Here is a 23,640-nt window from a genome sequence, read left to right as displayed (position 1 = left end):
TTTTTTTCTTTTTTTTTTTTTTTTTTTTTTTAACAATAGACTGGTCTGGGGCAGAGTAGCACAGAGGTGCAGTGTTCTCCTTGCCTCCCATCAGGGGTACGTGATATCAGTGTGATTTCTCCCTGGAGACACTGACGTTCATCACTCGATAAGGCGGCTCGGCCAGGTGCCTCCACTGCACTTTTGCTCTTTTTCCCTCCCACACTCTGTCCATGAGAGGAGAGTCCCCACGTTCAGCCCACGCTCCGCAGGAGGGGAAGCCAGCTCGTTTCCTGGAGGGGGAAGTACCTGCATATATTGTTTGGAAATCTTCTCTAAGAGAATTTTGTCCTCCCCCTCCCATTATTATATCTGTTGGGTTGTTTATTTTTAGACCAGTATGGGCTCATGAATGCCTCTTGAAACGCATTTTTCCTTGTCTTGATCATGGATTAACTCTTTCCAAGCTTAGAGAGTAACCCCAGCTCTGGTTTTAGGATTTTGGGTGAATACGCTTTAGCATTTCTTTTAGTGCCGTATTTTTAAAAAACTCACGATAATGTATATGGATAATTACCACCTGGATTTGGACTTGTGGGGTTGTTTGGTAAAATGAGAAATAGGTTTTGTATGGGGGTCTGTTGGTGGCAGGCGACGCGGGGCCCCTGCAGTGGTTGAGGGCTTTGGCCATGTCATTTGGGGGAGGCTGCAGGGCATGGGCCCTGCTCCTGCACAGAAATCCTGGTGCTGCTCCGACCGAGTGTACCTCTAGGTAGGTGACCGCCCTGCTGCAGCTCTGTCACCCGCAAAGGCAGAGGGCCAATAGGTCAGACTGCTCGGGGGCCCCTGCACCGTCACAGTCGAACCGCGGTAGGACTGGATCTGGACCGTCACTCATTTATCACATTTCAGCCTGAACAGTTTCCATGGTACCCACAGTGGCAACTTGCGGGGGCTGCTGACCTCGGATAAGTGTGGGCCACCTCTCCCCCTTCCCCTTGTCCTTCTCCCTGACCCTCTGTCCAGGAGTCCGCCTCATTGTTATTGGGTGGAGCTGGCCAGGCACTGCCTCAGTCAACTCTTTGAACCAGGGGTGAGTGTGTGTAAGGGTGGGGATGTGTGCAGAGAGCAGCTGTGTGTGTGTGTGTGTGTGTGTATGTAGAGCACGAGTACACGTGTGCACAGGTGTGTTTTTGTGATTGCATGTGTGCAGGGGATGTACAGGCATACGCATTGAAGTGTGTACATGGGTGTGTCCCTGTATATGTGGCATGAGTATATGTGCATGAGTGCAGGTATATGAGTGTGTGCGTGCACATGTGCGAATGTGTAGGCATGTGCTTTGAGTATGAGTGCTTGAGCATGCAGGTGTGCACACGTGCGCCAGCCTGCATGCATGTGGGGCGTGTTCACAAGTATGGGGACGGGTGCATGCATGTGTGAGTTTGTATGGGTGCAGGTATATGTGTGTGCATACTTGCGGCTGTGTAGACGTGTGCATGTGTGGGCTGTGTGCATATATGTGTGATTGCGTGTGTCTGATTTGTGGTCTGAAGGCCACCGCTTCCACGTGGTGCCTTCTTTAGATGCATCCGTGTGACCCCCCAGGTGTCGTAATCCCACTCATCGAGAGGACTGTCTTTTCTCTTCATCTGCTGATTTAATGAGTTTGACTTCACCAGAAACATTTCTTCTTGATTGTTTTCAAGGTTCTTGGGAGGTACCTCCTGTGACCATCCCTTGGGTCACTTACACAGAGGTGTTTCCCCCCACCCCGAGCCCTGTTATTTTCCTGTAGCTAAAATCTCCCTTCTACTAAACACACATGGGCATATGCTAATGTCCTTCTTGATTGGCTCATAAGTTGTGGGAAAGAGACAGCGTGGGGCCTGTGTGCATAGGTGTGCATGTGTGTGCGTGTGCACCCCCACACGTGCAGGTGAGTGTGAAAGGAGGAAATGCTGTTAGGTGGATCTGAGGGGGTGAGGGAAGAACTGGATGAGGCAGGGGCTTTAGGAGTTGGAAAGGGATTCCAAGCTCCCCAGGAGCTTATGGGATGGTTGGTCTAAAGCCGACATAGTCACAGACATGTCATGTAAAACGCACTAGGAATTTGCTGGAGAGAAGGGGCTGACCTCTCTCAGTGGGGAGATGAAGGAGGAGCCAATAGGTATGGAGCTTCTATGGGGTTGATGGGAGGGGAAATCAAGTCACAGCCTGCTGGTGTATTTCAACGGGGACCTTTGCGTGTGCAGTGGGGTTAGGGACATGGATGTTAGGGATGGTCCTCTAGGCATCCCCCAAGACTACTTATCTAGGGGCGACACTGGAGGCCTAGGGTTGAGGTGATCGGGAAGGTGTTTAGGGCAAGCAGTGTAAGGGAAGGTCCTGCTAGGGTTTGGCTAACAGTGGAAGGGCCAGTACTGACCAAGGTGATGTGGTGTCGCCTCTCAGGCCTCACCAAGGAATTTGTTCTTCCAGCAGGAAAGACTTAAATGAGGAGGTGGAGAGCAGTTTAGAGGGTGTCCTGGCTAGGGGCCCATAAAAATATGTTCATTTAGGCCATTCTGAGCAAGGGAGCCAGATTGCAAAGAGCAGAGGGACGATCACTAGCTGGGAGGAGTGTCAGGCGCAGCTGCCCTGCTTAACTTTATGGACCGAAAGGTGAGGGTCAGTGTGGGAGTGGGAGTGGGAGTGAGCTTGCCAGCCCAAGGAAAAGAGTCAGATTTCCATGGTTAAGTGGGCTCCGTGAGTATATAGTAGACTTATAACTTATTCAATTGTATACAGTAGGTTGTGGCAGAAGAATTGGTGCACAATGTAGAATTTTACGCTTTAGACACTGCTGGGCAGTGCGGGGAGGAGGGCGGTGAGGGCAGCATTGGGAGGGGCTTCCTTGCTGAGTGACAGTTTTGCCTTGATGATGCTGGTATTGGGAGGCACCGGGAAGGCTTTGGACAAGGGGTTTTGGGGAAGATAAACCAGCACCCGGTCTGTGAGGGTGGGTTGGGGATGAGGAGAGGTGAGGGAATTGGGCAGATGCTGCTGTCGCCACGCAGCAGTGTGAAACCGTAACCAGGACAGTAGCAACCGGGCAGGCTGGCCGTCATGTTGGGGGTTGTCCAGATCTGGTGCAGAGTTCCGTATTTCTACAATTGTTAACCACCTTCCTCTAAAAGAGAGTCGAGGTCATAAGTCATCACCTTCGCATCTAATTTTCTTTCTCTTTACTCACTCAGCAAATATCCAAGTGGCTCATATGTGCCAGGCACTGTTCGCAGTACTTACTTATATTCGTAACCTCACGGCTGAGTAACAAGTCACCCCAGACTTTGCAGCTCGAAACAACATGTGTCCTCTCAGGTGTCTATGGGGCAGGAATCTGGGTGTGGTGCAGCTGTGTCCTCTGACCCAGGGTGACTCCAGAGGTTGCAGTCAGGGTAGTGACCGGGGCTGCAGCCATCCGAAGGCTCAAGTGGGGCGGGATCTACTCCCCAGCTCACTCGAAGGTTGTCGGCCAGATTTGGTTCGTTATGAGCTGTTAGAGGGAGGGCCCTGGGTCCTTGTCACACGGGCCTCTGAATAGGTCTGGTCACACTGTGGCAGCTGGCTAAGGGAGCAGGAGAGAGCGTGAGAGAAGGAGCAGCACCATGGAAGCCACAGCCTCGGGGCTGCGTTCTTGGCACCTGCGTTCACGGAATCCCGCACAGCTAGTAGACAGTAAATGCTCTCCTTTTGCATGCTTTAAAATAAGAGTAATTAGCGTTTGCCACGTAATAAACGTATTTTGGACAGGATGTACTGAGAGACCTCGGGTGTAAAATAGACTGCCGTGTGTGTCTTGGAGAGAAATGATAGGCATTTTGGCTGATGGCACCGTAATGCTAAAAACTTTTCTGTTCACTTATCACATCTTCACATAGAAAGGTAATTAGAGAGCATTTATAATCAATACGTAGTAAATATTTCATTTCCTTCCTGAATGGTGGGCTGGGCCTTGGGAAGCAGAGATGAATAAAAGTGAAATCGTGTCTCATGCTCAGCTCGTGCTGGTGGGGGAGGCAGATATTTAATTGGATTATTGCACCCGATGGTGTGCGTTGCGGTTCCGCTCTGCATCAGCCCTGGGGAGCGCACAGAGGCAGGAGGGACCGACTGGTTTTGCAGACCGGCACGGAAACGCCATCCTCGTGAAAAACCCAAATGTGAGGAGTCCACCTGCAGGCTTCAGGGATGGGGGGATGTGACCCCCCGCTGCCTCACCTGAGTGTATTGGCCTGAAGGACTGGGTCGTGGCCTCACGGGGCTCCTGTATGACTCACAGGACGTCGGTAGGATTGTGGCTTCCCGTGTGGTGGGAAAGCAAGAGGACGCAGGTTGAAATACGTACATTTTTCCATCTGTAAAAACCTGACTCACAGATGACAACCTGAGGGTCCCCCACCCGGGAAGGGCCTTACCTGGGCAGGCCCAGTGCATCCCGTAGGTGCAGGAGGCCTGGTGCTCAGGGCTCATGATACTTTACAAGGGCCACAAAAATATTTCAGTTTCTTTCAAAATCAGAGGAAAAGTGAATATAGCACATTATATGTAGTAATGCAGCCAACCTGGATTACCTTTATGTAACCAACACAGTGATAAGATACAATTAAAATGTTTTTTTAAAATAATTTTTTTAAATGACAGAGATGGCCCTGAGAGCCAGAAGTGTGTGTACCAGCGTCAGAATGCAGCCCCGTAAGTGCATGCTAGCCTTTGAGGTGGCCCCGGCCCTGAAAGTCTAGAACTGTCAAATTCGAGAATACCCAGAGAAGGTACACATGGCCTTAGGGTTGGTCCTCGCGGAGGAACTCGTGGAAGGTCCCTATGACGCAGCAACTCTATTACTACATCGTAGAAGATAAGACAATTTTAAGAGCTGAACACCGTATCAGCCAGTTGTCTGTTTTTTGATGAAGGAAGGGACTCGTGTGCTTGGCGTTTAGGAGGTACTGAGTGAGTGAGTGTTGCAAGTGACTTTGCCACGACCGTTGAATTATGCTCTGTGTTTCACGTTGCACACACTTGTAGGCTGCTTGGACTCTGGACACGCAAGGAAAACTATCTAAATCTGCAGTGACCAAGGAAGAGAGAAGGATTCTTGCCTATTCACTTAAAAGGGGGAGACTCCCTTGTACAGATTCTCCCCCAAAGTCAGGGTCCCTGGGACGCTGCACTGGGGGTTGGATGGTTGCCTGGTGAACATGGTACCCGGACATTGGCAGGGGAGCTGAGTCCAGGACCCCTAGACCACCTCTGGTTTCCCCTTCCCTTCCCCCTTCCCTTCCCCCTTCCCTTCCCTTCCCCCTTCCCTTCCCCCTTCCCTTCCCCTTCCCTTCTCCCTTCCCTTCCCCTTCCCTTCTCCCTTCCCTTCTCCCTTCCCTTCTCCCTTCCCTTCCCTTCCTTTCTCCCTTCCCTTCCCCTTCCCTTCTCCCTTCCCTTCTCCCTTCCCTTCTCCCTTCCCTTCCCTTCTCCCTTCCCTTCCCTCTTCCCTTCCCCCTTCCCTTCCTTTCCCCCTTCCCTTCCCTTCTCCCTTCCCTTCTCCCTTCCCTTCCCTTCCCTCTCCCTCTCCCTCTCCCTCTCCCTCTCCCTCTCCCTCTCCCTTTCCCTTTCCCTTTCCCTTCCCTTTCCCTTGTCTTTCTTTCTTTCTTTCTTTCTTTCTTTCTTTCTTTCTTTCTTTCTTTCTTTTCCTTCCTTCCTTCCTTCCTTCCTTCCTTCTTTTTTTTTTTAAGATTTTATTTGAGAGACAGAGACAGAGCAAGCAGGAACATGAGTTGAGGGAGAGGGAGAAGCAGGCTCCCCACTGAGCAGGAAGCCCAATGCAGGGCTCGATTCCAGGACCCTGGGATCATGCCCTGAGCTGCAGGCAGCCGCTTAACCGACTGAGCCACCCGGGCACCCCTCACCCCCTTCCCAGTGGTTCACTGGAACTCGCAGGACTCACCATAGAGCTGCACTCACAGCTACGCATGATTTCAGTGAAAGGAGAAAAAGCAAAACCAGCCAAGGGAAACGGGTGTGTGTGCAGTCTGGGGGAGACCAGGCACAGGCTACCAGCATCCTTTCCCAGGGTAGCCACCCGGAGCACGCAGCCCAGGGCAGCAGGCAGGAGCTGCACATGCAAATCGAGAGGTGGTCTCAGTGCAAAAATGCACGCTGGATTTCAGAGTCACATGAAAAAAAGAGCATCGTAGCCCATGAATATTTTTTAAAATAGATTTCATATTGAGGTGATAAGATGTGAGATACCATTATATCTGGGTTAAATGAACATTATTAAAATTAACCTTGGCTGCTGCTTTTGGCTTTTTCTTTTTTATTTTGAGGCTTTATTTATTTATTTGAGAGAGAGGGAGTGGGCGAGAGAGAGTGAGCGAGCACGAATTGGGGGGAAAGGAGCAGAGAGAGATGGAGAAGCAGGCTCCCCGCCGAGCAGGGAGCCCTACACCAGGTCCATCCCAGGACATGGTCATGACCTGAGCCAAAGGCAGACACTCAACTGACTGAGCCACCCAGGCCGTCCCTCTTTTGAGCCCTTTAAAGTGGCTGCTAGAACATTTTAAATGACGTGTGGGGCTCATGGTCTGCTGTTTCTGTTCACTGCTGGCCTATGTGAGGTCTTCCTACGCCAGTTTATCCCCCACCCCTACTCTGAGGGGGACCCACCCTTATCCCATGATACAGATGACAGAGCAGAGGCACTGAGAGGTGCTGTAATTTGTCCCCAGGGTGTCTGGTTCCAGAACTCACCCTTCTGACCACTGCATTCTCTTGCCTTTCAAGATCTCACTGCTCTCAGAAAGCTCACCGTGTAGCCCGGGAAGCAGGAAATAAATACTAATGTTGTAGGTTTCGAATAGTGCTGTGATTGGGGCATGCGCAGGATACAGAGGGAGTTGGTCTAGTTTTTTGAGGAGGCATCCTGGAGGGCTTCCAGGAGGCAGTGACATTTGCACCGGGCTCCGACGGTAGTTGGCAGAGAAAAGGGGTGAGCCTTCCAGGCGGTGGAATCGAGTGTGCACAGGCACAGAGCGGAGAGGCACATGGTGCCATGTTTGGGAAATGCAGACAGTTTGGGATGTCTGAGGGAATCGTCGCCGTGCAGGGGGCCTTGGGGGGCAATGAGGCAGGCACAGGGACGACAGGAGTCCGATAATCCTGGGCTTTGTGGCTGGGTTGGCCCTTACCCTGGTGGAGGAGGGAAGACAGTGCATCTCACTCAAGTAGAGAAACAGCATGATCTGAAATGTGTTTGAGGAAGCTCGCCCTCCTGGGGAGGCAGGTGGGTTGGGGGCGGTGCAGAGCGGGGGCCGTGGGAATGCGGATCACGTAGGAGGCTGTGCAGAGGTCTGGGCAAGACCAGGAGGACCTGGGCACCCACCAGAGAGGAGGGCAAGAAAGAAATGTGTTTTTAAATTGCTTCTCACGCCTTCTGTGCTCTCACGCACACTGAGTTAGGCTAATAACCTCTCAGAAAGCGTTCCTACGTATCTCAGGGTTGGGAGGGCGGTGGGGGGGGGCTTTATCTGGGGGGTGCTGAGGTCGAGGGACAGGCCAGAGTGGGTGGATCCGACGGGAGCTTGAAATTGAGACACACAGCCAAGGTACAGAAGACCATCTCTTCCTTTAAATGATTTTCAATTTTTTTTTTTTTTTTTTTTTTGATTTTCAAATTTTAACATCGAAAGCCTCCTGGGAGATTTTTAGACACGGACAGGCAGGGATCGTCTCAGGATGTCTAGCGACTTGGCCCGGACATTTCTTTGCAGCCTTGGCTGTTTCTTTGCAGCCTTGGCTATTTCTTGGAAGTCACCTTTATTGATTCTCAGAATTCCTGGGAATTCTGCAACCTATTCCCCCGTGAAATGTCACATTTCACAGTATACCCATTGTGTGTTTCCAGTGCCCTCTTGTCCCAAACCCCAGCCCCGCCTGAGAAGTTGCAAAGGGCGCTTCCTTCCTGACCTCCCCTCTCTATTAAATTAATTAATTAAAAGGCAGGGACCCTCGTAGCCAGAGAACATTCTCCTTTTCTTTCAGCTGACTCCTGCCACTCAACAAAAATCTTCCCACCGTTTGGGTGACTTATGGGCCGCAACCGGCAACATTGTTTCGGGCTTCGTTCTTAACATCTTGGGGCTCCAGATTAGCTCCAGCAAAGAGACTTTGTCTGTCTGTCTGTCTGTCTGTTTGTTCATAAAGTGCCTGCGTGGGTGGAAGGGAGAGGACCTCCCTTTTCTCTTGAAAGGAGCGAGATGGAAATGCAAGGAACAGGATGGCCAGGGAGTCCACCTCCTGCAAGATAATCAAAATGAAAGAAAGAAACAAATGCATTGACAGAGAATTACTTTGAAGCATCAGGATTTGGGCCAATGGGGGAGTCGTGTTTTCCAGTACAAAGAATAACCTCATGTGCGTCCTCCCTCCGCTTGGTGTATCTCTTCTGCTGCCTCTTGGTCCACAGCAGAAAAAAAAAATATTAGGGAATATTTTCTCTGTCCCCCAGCCCCCCTGTGAGATGATCTAAACACCGAGTCTCACTGGGTCCCTCGGTGGGCCGTGCAGACCCAGCATTTCCCAAATAGCAGAGGGACAAGAGACGAGGGGCGGGAGGTTCGTCCTGCCAGGGTCGGGCAGCTTCGGGCATGTTTCAGAGGCCACCTGTTACTCTCTTCACTGTCCTTCCATTTTCCAAATTATCAGGTTAAGTAAGAGCAAAGCGAAAGATGCCTGGGTGGCTCAGCGGTTGAGCATCTGCCTTTGGCCCAGGGTGTGATCCCGGAGTCCCGGGATCAAGTCCCGCGTCGGGATCCTCGCAGGGAGCCTGCGTCTCCCTCTGCCCGAGTCTCTGCCTCTCTCTCTCTCTGTGTCTCTCATGAATAAATAAATAAAATCTTAATAATAAAAAAGAGCAAAGGAGGAAGCACGCTGGAGTGTGTGCACATCCACTACCGTGGGTGGCTCTGAGAGTTGATGAAGTTGACTCGGTATTTATTTTAAGGTTGTTTCTAGAATGGAAAGTGCGCGGGTTGATAGCTTCTTGTTTTGCAGAAACCATGAATGGACTTATCTTTAACGGTGCCTATCTACACACGAATCTTGCTGCTCCTGGTGTGTGTGTGTGTACACCTGAGCCCATGCTTCCTGGCTGGCATATCTGTGTGCAAACATGTGCGAGACTATAAATAAAAGCCAAATGAATGCCTTTGACTAAAACGTGAGGGCTACTCTTTCTATTTTATGCAGTAAATGAGGCTCGCAAATCCCCTTAGGAGACCAAGCCTGGGGGGAACAGCAGCTCTGGGAAGGGGCTGGCAGAGGGTGCGGGGGGTCCCAGGGCCTCTGTTTACCTGTGGGTGTCTTTTCCTTGTATGGACTTGAAGGATGACTCCTCCTTTGATGCTCCAAGGTAACAGGGTATGAGCCTCAAACACAGACTGGTCGTTCTGCCATGCATCTTCCTAGGGATGACACCTGTAGGTTTCTTTCTTTCTTTTTTTTTTTTTTTTTTTATTCATTCGTGTGTGTGTGTGTGTGTGTGAGAGAGAGAGAGAGAGAGAGAGAAAGAGAGAGAGAGAGAGGCAGAGACACAGGCAGAGGGAGAAGCAGGCTCCACGCAGGGAACCCGACGTGGGACTCAATCCCGGGTCTTCAGGATCAGACTCTGGGCCGAAGGTGGTGCTAAACCACTCAGCCAACTGGACTGCCCCACCTGTAGGTTTCTGAGGCCACCAGAAGGGTTGGAGGGGCTGCGCTGTTGGAGGGGCTGCGCTGGGGACTGGCCTTTGTGAGCAGCTGTAGTAATTAGAGTGAGCATTGTTTGAGCACCTGTGGTGTACTGAGCCCTGGGCTCAGAAGCGTTATCTCACTGAGCACCCAGAGGACCCTGGGAGGTAGGTCAGATTGTCCCCAGTTTACAAGCAGAGACAGGCCCTCCAGGAGGGCCACCACGTGGAAGCAGCATCCCCCAGATGGAAGCAAGGCCGGGATAATAGTCCGGGGTGGCACAGTGCAGAGCCTGCATGCATCTGGAGTCCTTTCCCTTCCTTCAGAAACGTCAATGCCCATTGAATGAATGAAATATTACGTAAGTCAGAGAAGTCGAAACACTCTCTCCAAGTGTACAATCTAGACATTAGCTGTGCACCTTTAGGCAAGGTATTTAGCTTCTCTGTCTCTGTCTCTTCACTTGTACGATGGGCAGATTATAGTTAGCACACACACTTATGAGGATTAATGGGGTAATGATCACGAAGCACTCGGGACAGGGGTGCTGGGTGGGGTGCTGTTAGGGGGATGATGGCCACGGTTACCAGGAGGTGCGGTGGGTGACGAGCTGAGGATGGCATGCGGGAGGTGAGAGCAGACAGGAGCACCAGCTGATGGGTGGCTGGTGTGCACCAGGTCGGGCTTCCAAGAAGGGAGGATGACACAGGTGAGCCACAGGGGCAGGGACAACACGTGGGGGGTGACAGGAGGGAGATGGGCCCTGCCAGAGAGATCCAGGCCGCGCACGACCTCTAAGAGAGTTGTTACACCAGAGATGGGGTGAACCCAAGAGGGACGCTGCTTCCCTAGCTGTCTGGGAGAATGCCAGGCAAAGAGAGTGCGTGACACTTTGCTGGGGCGGGAGGGCTGTGGGGTGGGGGTGGGGAGGCAGGGGTGGGGTGGGAGGGGAAAGAGGCTCCAGATCAGTGGCTCTGAGCTGAAGACACATCAAATAAATGGAAGCTATTGGGTTTGTGAGGGAGCGGCCTGGGAGTTGAGACCGCGGAGGGAAAGGTGAGGCGAGCTCTGCAGGATCTCAGATCCAGGACCCCTGGGCAGCGCAGTACTGTGTTTCCTTTCTGTGGGTGCAGGTGTGTTCTATAGGTGGGTATGGAGTTGAGGGGGACAAGGAGTGGGGGACACCTCCCAGGTTAGGTAGATGGACTGCAAGGGCTACTTAGAAGCAAGATGACATCGGGAAAGTGGGCAAAGGTAGTTGGTGGAGTGCCGGGCGTGAGAGGGGGGCCTGTGAGTTCAGGCAAGATGAAAGGTGATCACAGAGGGAGCTGGGCATGAGATGGATCCGTCTCAGGGAGACCTCTGTGTCTACACCCCAGAGCCAGCCTTCTGGCTTCCTTTGACTCAAGTCGTGGTCCTGGGGTCCTGGGATCGAGTCCCGCATCGGGCTCCCCATCTTCCCAGGGCCCATCCCTTTCTGCGGAGATGCTTATGGAGCCAACTCTGAACCCCAGTCCTGGAGCCGGACTCTGGGTCTGAATCAGACACGTGCTTGTACTGAGCCAAGCGCTGAGCGTGACCCACACCAGGATGGTCACTACATAAAATGAAAGCATTCCATTTCCCGGAAAGAACGTTAGCAAGACCACCGGGCACACAGAAGAGGAACGTACATGAGACCAAGACAACAGTTTCCTGGTTGTGTGGCGGGGGGATGAGTGGTGGTGATGGAGGTGGAGAAAGGGAGTCTGGAACCTTGCTCACACTTCCGACGGTTGTACGGGGCTGAGAAATGCGGCAGGCAGCCAAGTGTCCTGATTTCAGGAAATACGATGGTTCTTTTTGGTGTGCTTCTGGATGGTAAGAAGCCTCAGGTGCATTTGCATCCCCAGTTGTGCAGATGGGTGAACTAGTTTTCCACCATGTGGGCATCTGCAGTAGCTGCTGGCGTGTTGCTTGGGTGAAGGCTGGAGCTTTCCTTTTTTTTGGGGGGGGGGGTTGGTAAGGCTGGAGCTTTCATAGACAAAGATGGCCCCAGGCTAAGAGTACAGCTGTCACACCAGAGTTTGGGTTCAAAAATGGCCCACAAAGGGTAGAAACCATGGGCTGAAACCAACAAAGACGCAACTCTGCAATGTTAGGTCCTACACAATTGTATAAGGGAGAAGGAGTGATTCTTTGGAAGTCAGTCATATGATTAATATATCAAGCTGATATTTTTATCAAGCATCAAGAGAGTCAACAGTGTCCAGATAATGAAAAGTGTAGTCAAACAATTCTGGGCCACACAGAGCTCTAAGGGTAGTTGGTTATTTCGGGGTCCTATAAATTGGAGTGTATTAGGAGGAGGGTGGCCAGCTCAGGGGGGGTGTGTGTGATAAATCATACTGCGAAAGAAAGAGTTGTCATATCGCGGTCATCTGATATATCTTATGTGTTGAATGAGTGAATCATCTAAATGAGACAATACGTATGGATTTTGCTACCTGAAAGGTTGCCATGTTGGGAAGAGAATGTGTATGCCACGTCCTCCTATGACGCAAGAAGAGAACCACCTTTGTTACAGTTCTTGAGTGACAGATTTCAGCACGAATTAGGGGAGAGTTTGGTGAGAATCTCTAGTTCCTTTTGTCATGTGCTTCCATCTACTGCCTTGCAAAACCCATCCAAACAGGAAATAAGCTGCTTGACTACGGTCTCGATTAACTTTCCTTCGTCCAGGTGACCTGTTGGTAGAGCCAGCTTGGATAACAGGAGTGTGGGGCTCAGGGGAGGGGAGGTAGGAGCTTGGGAGAATGCATTAACTGTTGATTGGAACCTTTTCTAACAAACGGCTTGGCTCTCGTTGGGCGTGAAATAAACCTGTGGGGCTTAAAAAAAAAATCTGTGTGTGTGGAAAAAAAAAAGAAAAAATCTCTGTGCGTAGACCTTTTATTAAAGAATACCGCATATAAAATAAACAAATATGAAATGTAGAGCTTAATGAGTTTTTACATACGCATGCCTCCACGTAACGACCATCCAAATCAAGATACAGACTATTTCCAGCAATCTGGAAGGTGCTGTCTTGCCAATCCCTCCCCACTTCCCACAGATAAACATTTCGTGGTTAATTGTAGTGTTCTGTTGTGGAAAGGAAGGCTCTCACGCTCACAGCTAGATGGTCAGCAGATGAGCCCGGCCAACAAAGAGAGAAGCATTGGCTTCTTGTGGAGATGTGTCTAAAAGGAAATTAAAATGGAGCTACATTTTGAGGTCGCATGAATCTTGGTGGATCCCAGGACCTTTCTTTGGCTGAGATATTTAGACACTGTTTTAAGAAAACTGTTTTGCTCGTGTGTAGACTTTTATCTGGCTGGGTTTCTATCCGGATGGTTTTCCTTTCTACTTATCTGACAAACCATAAATTTTATTTCCTTTAAGGGCAAAACCAACCCTTGCGTGCGTTCATGGCCCAGGTTTTAAGAGCCGGCCGCCCTTCCGATCCTGTATCTCTGGTTAAACACATTTTTCTTTTGCTTGGATCCACTTGGCAGACCATGGGGGCCGACGATCTGTAGTCCTCTGTGGAGAACTCCTGCCCACCCTGTGGGACAAGAGGAAGCCCCATTCCAGCTCATTCCACTCTGGTTGCCACGTCTCTCCGGCTGGAAGCCTTCCTCCTGGACACCGGAGTGCTTTACCTGACCTCTGTCGCTTGTCCTCGCTTGTTTTGTTCTCCTTTCTTGGTTTTTAATTGATTTTCCTCTGGCTCCTTTAAAGAGCGGCAGGTAGTTGGACTTGGGACCATTCATGTGCCACCATCGCTGTTGAGCTTCATGGGTCCGTTTGTGTCCAGCTCTGCAGCCTGCTTTCTGGTGAGCTGCAGGTGATCGGTTGACGAAATGAGAGAAGTGTCAGGATGCCGGGAGGGTGTTAGTGCCCCGCGTGTTATCTCCTTGTCTCGTGTTTGTGATGTTAGAGACGCGGGGGGTATAAGCACCAAGACTTGGAATTGGCGTCTTTTGAAGGACTTTCCTGCTTCTTGCCCTATCGGGAATAAGGTGGTTGAAAAATGTAGCTTTCTCTTTGAGCTTAGAGGATTCTTTCTTTCACTATTTATTTACCTAGAGTTGTGGTAACATACTTAATATAAAATGAACCATTTTAACCCTTTTTATGTGTACCATTTGGTGTCATTAAGGACGTTCACGTTGTTGTGCAAACATCACCACCATCCCCCCACAAAACTTTTACCATCTTGCAAAACTGAAACTCTGTCCCTGTTAAAGAGTAGCTCTCCATTCCCAGTGCCCCGTCAACCACCATTCCACTGTGTTTTCTCTATGATTTGACTATTCTAAGTGCCTCATTTAAATGGAATCAGACAATATTTGCCCTTTTGTGACTAACTTATTTCCCCGAGCGTAACGTCCTCAGGGTTTACCCACATTGCAGCATGTGTTAGAATTCCCTTCCTTTTCAGGGCTGAATAATGTTCCCTTATGGACATTTATGTATTTATTTATTTAAGATTTATTTATTTATTCATGAGAAACACAGAGAGGAGAGAGAGGCAGAGACACAGGCAGAGGGAGAAGCAGGCTCCATGCAGGGAGCCCGACCTGGGACTCGACCCCGGGTCTCCAGGATCACATCCTGGGCCGAAGGCGGCGCTAAACTGCTGAGCCACCCAGGCTGCCCGCGACAGACCATATTTAGAACCTAGTTTTTAATGCAAGGACATCACAGACCCAGTCTTCTTATTCTCACATGTCTGGAGCACCTACTGCATTCTTGACTACACGCCTGTTACCTTGTTGGGGGGCTTCCAGGTGTGGCTTCTGTGTTTCAGATGGAGAAGCAGAAGCATGTATGGGTGAAGCTGAGCTCTTTGGGGGGAAACAACCCCTCAAACTCCTCATTTCCCACGTTTGTTGCACAGAATGCTTTGAGGTATGGTCTAATACTTCTCTTCTTTTGGCAAGCCACCTTTCCTAGATTTATAGAAATATGACTAGGATTGTTTTCGTGGGCTTCAAAGCACAAACAATGATGTGTCTTAGGTGTAGGCTATTGGCAAGGCTGGTGGCATGTGGGGTCATTGTCCCCTAAATAAATATTGTCTGGAGACTTTTAATGTGATGTTTAAGATATATATCCATATATAGATATAGATAGATTTTTTTTTTTTTAGAGAGAGACTAAAGCACTATTTTAAGGGAATTGAAAATACAAAAGAAAGAAAGTGAACAAGCCAAAAGCCAGGCCCAGTTCTTCTGTTAATTCATTTTAAGACTCTAGAGAGGCTCTTCATTGTACTCCCTAGTTTTCTCCTTGGTCACATGGGAAGAATATTCCTACCCTCCTCCCACGTCATAGAGGTCTTCATAGGGAAGGATGGTTCAAAGCCCGTAAACCCTTTTTTTCCCCCAAAGATTTTATTTACTTACTTGAGAGAGAGTGAGAGAGCAAGCAGGAGCCCGACATGTGGCTTGATCCCAGGACCCTGAGATCATGACTTGAGCCCAGGGCAGATGCTTAACGGACTGAGCCACCCAGTTGTCCCTGAGCCCAGAAACCTTTTAAACAGGATTTCCTGTCAGTTCAAATGGAACTCCCAGCCCATCTTCAGCCCCTTGATCTGTACAAGGAAATGCGTGCTCGGGTCACGTGCACTAATCCACCTCCTGGTCTTCCCTGAAAGGCTTACCTTCCAAATCCATTCCTCTCTTCATCAAATAATCATCAATGGGTTCCTTTTTCTAGGCAATGCATTAGCATCCCAGTGAGAGAGAGGTGAACAAAATTTCAGATTAAGTGTATGTTGATCAAACTTTTCTGGGGAAAAAAGAGGATTCTGTGAAATCATACCTCCAGATTATTTTCATGCTCAGAGGCCAATTTGCACTATGCAGCCTCCCCTTCTCTCCCTTTCCCTCCACCAAAAAGCAAGAAAGAAAGAAGCTGTTTTGACTCTTAGCACCTCTTTGTCCTCTCCCTTTTTGAGAAAAAATATATTTTGAAGATTTTGTTTATTTATTCATGAGAGACACAGGCAGAGGGAGAAGCAGGCTCCCTGCAGGGAGCCTGATGTGGGATTTGATCCCGGGACTTCAGGATCACACCCTGGGCTGAAGGCAGGCTCCAAACTGCTGAGCCCCCCGGGGATCCCTAAAAAAAAAAAAAATTATTGATTGATGCGTGAGAGACAGAGAGAGAGAGAGAGGTGGAGACATAGGCAGAGGGAGAAGCAGGGTCCCCGTGGGGACCCTGATGTGGGACTTGATCCCAGGACCTCGGCATCATGACCTGAGCTGAAAGCAGACACTCAACCACTGAGCCACCAGGTGTCCCTCTTTGTCTCTTTTGGATGAGTGTCCAGTGCAATCTTGATGCTCACAGATATTATCACTTCAAGACCTGGATGCAAACAATCTTTCTGTGCTTCTGTAGTTTTCTCTATCAAAGGAGAATATCAACAGGTTATAGATACTCAGGGCTTGGTGGTTGATCAACAGGTTATAGATACTTGGGTGGGGGCAGGGGGGACACCGGTGACATGGGGCAGATGGCTTTTGGTAGATCTTTGGTGCAGGGGTCCCTGCTCTCTGACAAAAAGAGACTATCTGAACCCAGACATTCCAAGTTCTTTTGGCAAATGGCACCTTCCCCTTGGGACTAAAGCGGTGACAGCCACAGCTAGTTCCCAGACCACCCGTCCCAGACTAGGTAAAGCTCACATGATCAATAGGTAGAGGGAGTCTTAAAGGTGCACTTTTCTGAATAGGGATACTGATTGCACCCTGAAAATAAGAGTTGGGGCAGAGATTCATGTGAAGGAACCCTTTTGTGGGATGATTTCTTGGCCCATAAGAGACAAACCTCATTGAGGTGCTGCTCAAAGTCATGCAAGAAGGCAAAATGAGTGACGGGTAACCTGGAAAGTGCTGGATGCACCTTGGGGAGACCTGCCTCTCCATCCTGGGGCCTCTGTTTCCCCATTGATGAAATGCAAGAGGTTGACCAGATGCCCCTATGGTTCTTTGGTGTCTGATCCCCGCACCATGGTTCTAGCAGTGTTTTCCAGCTCAACTCTTGGCCATACCACCTCCGGCCTGTAGCACGGTCTCTGGTACACGCCTTTGGGACCTGTTTGAAAGAGAGTGTTGAATACACAACCCTGAAGACTCTAACGAACCCTTCTAGGTAACACTTACTTCATTGCACTTTTAAAAATGAAAAAGAAAGAACACACTGCTTAGCAGACTCATGGTAATCAGGGCTGACAGATGTCACTCCGAATTTTATTATTTAAAGCCACAATGATTTTCCAAATAACCTGAAAATATATAATCCAACCTCAAAATAGTGTCCTGTAACACAGGCCAGGGAACCCTGTAGGAAATGAAGTCAGAATTTTGGCACCCATGATGTGGTGGTTCAGTGGCTTTGAACACTTTCACGTCCTCCCAGGAACAGAGCACATGGAGTCCTATCAAGTTGCTCGGCGTGGATGCCAAGCGCTCAGAGCGCAGAGAGTGTCTTAGGTGTCTCACTCTGGTACCTAAGCCAAGGTGACACCTCTTCTAGTGCCCATGAGGAGCTTTCTCCCCATTCTATGAGAATAGGGGTGAATATAGAACAACCTTAACATGTTTAAAAAAAAAAAAAAGCACCTTTTAGCCTGTTAGTTATTCTACTGTATTCGGCATCTGGGCAGGTGGGTGGTACCGGCAGTTGTAACAGGGAACTAAAATGTATGGAGTAGGGGCCCCTGGGTGGCTCAGTGGCTGAGTGTCTGCCTTTGGATCAGGGCGTGATCCTGGAGACCTGGGATCGAGTCCCACGTCGGGCTGCCTGCAGGGAGCCTGCTTCTCCCTCTGCCTCTGTCTCTGCCTCTCTCTCTACGTCTCTCACGAATCAATAAATAAAATCTTTAAAAAAAAATGTATCAAGTACCTACTGTGATCTCGGCAGTGTGCTTCATGTAACCCTTGTGTTGTTTATTGATTCCTCGTAGTTATTTAATGATGTATTAAACATTACTAATATTTGCATTAACTACATTAACACAGGATTGATGATAAAGTAATGCATTCGTTACATGGCTTTGTGGGAAACTACTGTCCCATTCGACAGATGAGGAAATCGAGGCCCAGGGAGGTTAGGGAACTTACCCCATGGATTACAGCGAGGAGATAAGGAGGCGCAGGGGCCTTTGAAGGCTGGGGGGGGGGGGGCGGGCGGTATTTGGGGTTTGGGAGCCGGCCTGAGTTTCAGTGCTGGCTGGGGCCCTGGGACAGTGGGTGGGACCATCGAGCTGTCTTTCGAGGACCAGGAGACTGCAGAACTGGTCTGGTTTGAAGTGGGAGGGAGGACAGGCATCTGGGCCCCGTCGCCTGCGCCCCGCCCTTTCCACGGAGGCGTCAGAAGCCAGGCCCTCTGCCCCCGGTGGCAGCCCCTGCAGCACATCCCGCTGGATGCTATCTCTCCAGATTGATCTCCAGGAAGCATCTCCCGTGGCTTCCGAGCTGGGGCGGGGGGAGGCCCAGCATCTGACTGGCCGTTATTTGGTTTTCTCTGACTAGATCTTTGTTTCACTGAAGCCCTTGGTTGCTGAGGCTCCCGTGCCTCGGCTTAATCGCTGCCGCATGGAGCGCTAGCCTGGTTAAGTAAACACCGTTGGAATATTACCTGTCTGCTAACCTGTCAAAATTGCTTTACAGCCCCCTTTTATCTCCCCCCCCTGGAATTTCCCCTGGAGTGGCCTGCTTGCTCTCTGGCTCCTTTGCTCGCTGCCCCTCCACCCTGCAAAGCCTCCCCACCCCCCGAAGTCATTAAATATTGTCGGAGTTCCGCCACTTACCGCTGCCCGGTTTGCCCGGTGCGGGTAGATTGCTGTTGACTCTGTGATGCAGACCGAGGACACCGGGCCCCCAGCCCCGAGCAGGGAGCCAGGATGCCCGCCGGGTGGGCCCCAGCCTGGGGGAGACTGCCTGGTCCCCCACGTTGCCTCCCAGCCGAGCCAGCCCTCTGCTTGGCGGCCTGACGCCCCTCCTCCTCCGCTCTCTGTCCGCCCCAGCCTCTCCTTGAGCCCCGAGTTTATACCTTTGAGGGGCTTCGGGGAACATCCAGGTCTGAGTCTCCTCCAGGCCAATCCCCGGCCCCCATGGTTTGGTCTCCCGCTGTGGTGAATAAATTCAAGGATCCTTTGGAGAGTCACTTGTTGTTGTTGATGTTACGGGAAAATACGTAGAACGTGAAATGTATCGTTGTAGTCATTTTGAAGCGCACAGCTCAGTGGCATCAGGTGCATTTGCTCACAGAGTTGTGCAACCCTCACCACCATCTAGTTCCAGAACTTGTGGAACCCACCCCACCCCTTTCCCCAGAAGGAAACCCCGTACCCGTTAGGTAGTAATTCTCCATGCCTCCCTCCCACCAGGAGCCCCTGGCTACTGCTCATCTCCTTTCCCGTTGCTGTTGCAGGTTTCGTGGAAAGAGGGTCACACAATCCGTGGCCTTTTGTGGCTGGCTCCTTCCCCTAGCCTGAGGTTCTCGAGGTCCTGGAGATTGACTTTTGTCTTCTGCTCAGGGTGGGAGGACTGCCTCAAGGGACAGTGGGACAGTTGCTGGGAAACCTCTGGGTCCTGTTCGTGGCCGCCTCGAGCCTCTGATCTCTCCATCCCGGGGCCTTCCCACCAGAGCTGTTCGCTGTCTACTTGGGGGGGCCGTTGGGACTTTTAGTGAGGCCACGGGGCCTTCCCTCCCTGTGTGGCTGGGCCGAGGCGAGTCCGGAGCTCACCCAGGGCATGGAGAAGACTGTGCAAACGGGGACCTCTCTCGAGCAGCCTCCATCCTCGCGATCCCAGCCAAGTGCTACTCTCTTTTCATCCTCTGGATCAGGAATCCGATGGGTCCTGGGACCAGTTCCCTCTCGGGGCAGTGAGCGCAGGACGTTGCACGGAAGAGCCCCAGCTTTTTCATCAGTCAGGGGAACGACGTTAGGGGTGTGGGCTTCAGCGTCAGCCGGGCATGTGTGTCTTCCCTATGTCATCTCTTAGCCGCATGAGCTCAGTTTTTCCACCTGTAAAATAGGGATGACAATGCCTTTCCTTTGGGGCTATGATGATTACATGGTGATTGCATGCGGCACTGGCCATAAATCACTTTACACCGAGTGTAGTGCTTGACATTTAGGACATGTACAGTAATTGGTTATTGTTAATAAAATCCAGGATAAATTAATCAGTACCCCACCCCACATCAACCTCTGCCATTCTAGACTTCTGGCGGCTTCTAGAAAGTGCACAGGGCTTTGGGGCAGCACTTAATTGGGTGCGTTTGTCGGTTTTCAGGATTCTGAAAAGCTCTAAACTCGGGTCATGGCTTGGCCTGTGACAAGGAGAAAACCTTGCTCCTATTCAAGTCAGCAACAAAACAAAATGTCCCCATTTTTTTTTTTCTCTCGCTTCACCGTTTTTGGAATTCCTCCATTCTAAGGCCATTCCCGACTCATTCGTGTTTCCATTCCAGTAGGCTGACCCCTGGGACGTTGGTGACATGGCGCTCATTAATCACACGTGACACGGAGGGCCTGCGGAAAGTGTGGGAGAGTCGAGATGCTGCCCGAGCGCCCGGTCCCTCACATGGCAGCCTGACACGGGGCCAGTGGAATCCTGTGAAGTTTCTTGAACACCTACTAGGTGACTGTGCGAGGCAGGCTGCGGGGATGTCGGCGGGCGCATTGGTGGTTCTGTTTCTTGGCTGTTGTGAAACCTCTTGGTTTGGTCCCACGTCTGTGAATCATTTGCCCTCAGCCTGTGTGTGTGTCTTGTGATAGGAGCAGAGGGCGTGGATGCTCCTTGCACGGCACCTGATTCTTGGCTGGCGCTCCGTGGGCCTTTCAGGAGACCTGAGCAGAAATAGGTCAGGGTTCTAGCTGCAGGCTCCTCAGAAGGCCTTCTTGGGAGCTTTTGATTTTTCATTCACATTTCAATCAAGCAAAGAGGTGCTTGATTTCCTTCTTATTTTCTCCCTAATTGTATGTGTATGTGTGTTCATTTTTTTCTCTGGGAAGGATGAACCTGTAGACCTTTTGTTTTCTTTTTTTTTATTTTATTATTTAGTTAGTTATTATTTATTTATTTATTCTGTAGACCTTTTCTAAACTCAGGTTTATATCAATAAACTCAGATTTATTGAGATCTAATTGACGTCACCTCTCTTTGCTGTTCAGTGGATTTTCTATTTTTTTTAATCTTTTACTTTATTTATTCATGAGAGACACAAAGAGAGCCAGAAACATAGGCAGAAGGAGAAGCAGGTACCATGCAAGGAGCCCAATGCGGGACTCGATCCCAGGACCCTGGGATCACACCTTGAGCCAAAGGCAGACGTTCAACTACTGAGCCACCCAGGTGCCCCTGGATTTTCATTTTTTAAAAATTTTTATTTATTTATGATAGTCACACAGAGAGAGAGAGAGAGAGAGAGAAGCAGAGACACAGGCAGAGGGAGAAGCAGGCTCCATGCACCGGGAGCCCGACCTGGGATTCGATCCCGGGTCTCCAGGATCGCGCCCTGGGCCAAAGGCAGGCGCTAAACCGCTGTGCCACCCAGGGATCCCTGGATTTTCATTTTTAATGCAAATCGCCTTTCCTAAAATATCCCTGAGATCTGGTTGGGAGCACCGTGACTCGTGTACGCATGCAGATTTGCACAACTGGGAGGGTAGTGCTTGATGCCCAGCCCGTGGGATGAAATTATTTCAGATCTAATTAGAGAGTGGTCCTGGGGAGACTGATAAAGACCGGCGAAGGGAATTTCTGTCTTGGGGGAGAAATGAGCTACAATTGCTGGGCGTTTGCCCTGGCATCTTAAGGAAGATAGTAAGCGGAGAGCTGAGCTGGAGGACGTAACGTGTATGTCAGCAGGTTGGGTTCAGGTAGACTTGCCACGGCTTCCTGAGGCTGACCCTGGCTGTGAGTGCTTACCTGGAGGCCCCGAAACTACTCACATCAGGGATCCATGAAATGGGAAGGACAGGCCTGGGGCTCAGGCCATCACAACATCTTGCCTTCGAGAGACTGGACCTCATTTTCTTCATTAGCTCTAAAAGGAGCTTCCTGGGCCGTTGGGTTCTGGGCAGAGGCTGTGTCTTCTTCTCCCCGTGTCTGAGCCCTCTAGGCGCTGTGCTGTGGGGGTGTGAGCCCCAGTGACCCCCAGTGCCTTCCAGTTCACCGGCTCGGTGATAACGTTCCAGTGGATTTCGTGTTGTGTTGCTTGGAAACGGGTGGAAAGAGGCCAGTCGCCATCTGAGCGGGGCTCCTGAACTTTCTGGGGCCACCTTTGTGCTAGGCTCCCTACCCTCGCTTTGCTGGTTCCTTCCCCGGCCCTGCCTCTTGAGGAGAAAACAAGCAGAACTCCATCCACGCTCAGATGAGCTGCCTTAAACAAGAGGGGCCCAGAAGCGGAGACCCCCGTCTGCCTTTCCCAGCGGCTGCCTGCCTTCCCTTCTGGGGCCGAGGCAGGCGATTGTCTTGCCTTCAAGCCATCAAGAGACCACAGCCAGCCTTTGAATGTCCACTTGGGGAGCGTGACTGGGGCTGCAATATGCCTGTCAAACTGAAGGGAGGGTGCTTTAGAAGGCTCCAGAGAATGGCTTTGTCTCCTCGCAGCAGCTCGTGGGCTTGCAGCCATATCCTGGCTGAGCGATAGTGGCTCCAGCTTCTCCGGGGCCAGGGCTGAGTCACCATGAATCCCCCACAGCGTTGGCAGTGGCTGCTTAAAGAGACCCCGCCTAGAGTAGCAGCAGCACTCTGGGGTTTCTCTGGAATCAAGCAGGATGAGGGAAGGGAGAGGGTCCGAGTGTATCAGAATCTTCCAGCATAAATGAATGATCCCGGAGCCCCCGCAGTCAGCCTTTCTGCCATGTGGTGGACCCCAGCTCCTGCCTAGGCTGGGCACAGGTGGAGTCAGGCCCTCTGAGCATGGGTGGCCCAGTTCACCTCTGTCTTGAGACAGGCGTGGGGGGCTTAGCTGTGATCTTCGCACCAGCTCTTTGCTGTAGCCCAGAGGCTCGGGTGGCCAATCCAGGGGTGCCGTGCCTTTCCCTTCTGTCTCCCTCACTGCCCACCTCTGGGTAGGCCCAGTGAGGAGGGCTGATGAGAGGGACCCCAGAGTTAGATCACTCCTCTTGTCTTCTGGAAGGGTCGAGAGGCAGGGACAGACTGAGAGTCAGCCTTGGGATTAGGACCCCTGCCCCCAACTTCACTTTCTTCCTTGTTCCCCTCCGCCTGGATGCGGGGAGCACTGAACACTGCTGCCACTTGATGGCTTCTGGCTGCCCCTGTATTTCCTCTCCTGAAGGGGCCTGTGTTCCACATTGCCATCTGATCTTTCTGCGCTGGCATATGGGAAGTGGCGCATCTTCCTCGAGGCCAGGCAGGGCGAGGGTGGTGGGGAGCAGTGGAACCTGAGAGTAGGTGAAGGGAGACAGGGGTGGGTGTTCTGGAAGCCCGTGTCCATATATATAACTCCACACATTCCTGTGATTGATCTGGCTTGGAAAGTCAACCGTACACTGGATGGAACAACCAGACCAAGTTCTGAGGTCCTGAAGACGTTCTAGAGTCCCTACAGACGTTTGCTTTAAAGGCAAGGGCATACAGACTTGGAGGGATTATAGGTGATATGAAAGCAACTTTAAAGCATCTTTAAAGGAGGAAGGGCCCTGCTGACCTTGGATTACCACCCCCCCCCACCCCCCCCCCACCCCCACCCCCCCACCCCCGGGTTCTCTGACCTGGTGACTTGGGGCAGGAGGGGTCTGAGGTCCTCCACCCCCTTCCTTCCAGCCGGCACTCCCTGGCCAACTCTGTGGGCTTCAGCATGCCACCTACTGAGGCTGGA

General features: G+C 51.0%; 1 long non-coding RNA gene across 1 annotated transcript in view; it reads left to right on the top strand.

The window, feature by feature from the left end:
- Positions 1 to 20,942, top strand: part of LOC140606902 (uncharacterized) — a 52,086-nt gene extending 31,144 nt beyond the window's left edge. Inside the window, exon 2 of the long non-coding RNA XR_012009109.1 lies at positions 20,263 to 20,942. This is a non-coding gene — a long non-coding RNA (uncharacterized lncRNA). The remainder of the gene's footprint in view (positions 1 to 20,262) is intronic.
- Positions 20,943 to 23,640: the final 2,698 nt, after the last annotated feature.

Source organism: Canis lupus, chromosome 16 (genome assembly GCF_048164855.1).
Source record: "Canis lupus baileyi chromosome 16, mCanLup2.hap1, whole genome shotgun sequence".
NCBI lineage: Eukaryota > Metazoa > Chordata > Mammalia > Carnivora > Canidae > Canis > Canis lupus.
Note: the sequence above shows the minus strand (reverse complement) of the source record. Positions and strands in the feature narration are given on the sequence as shown.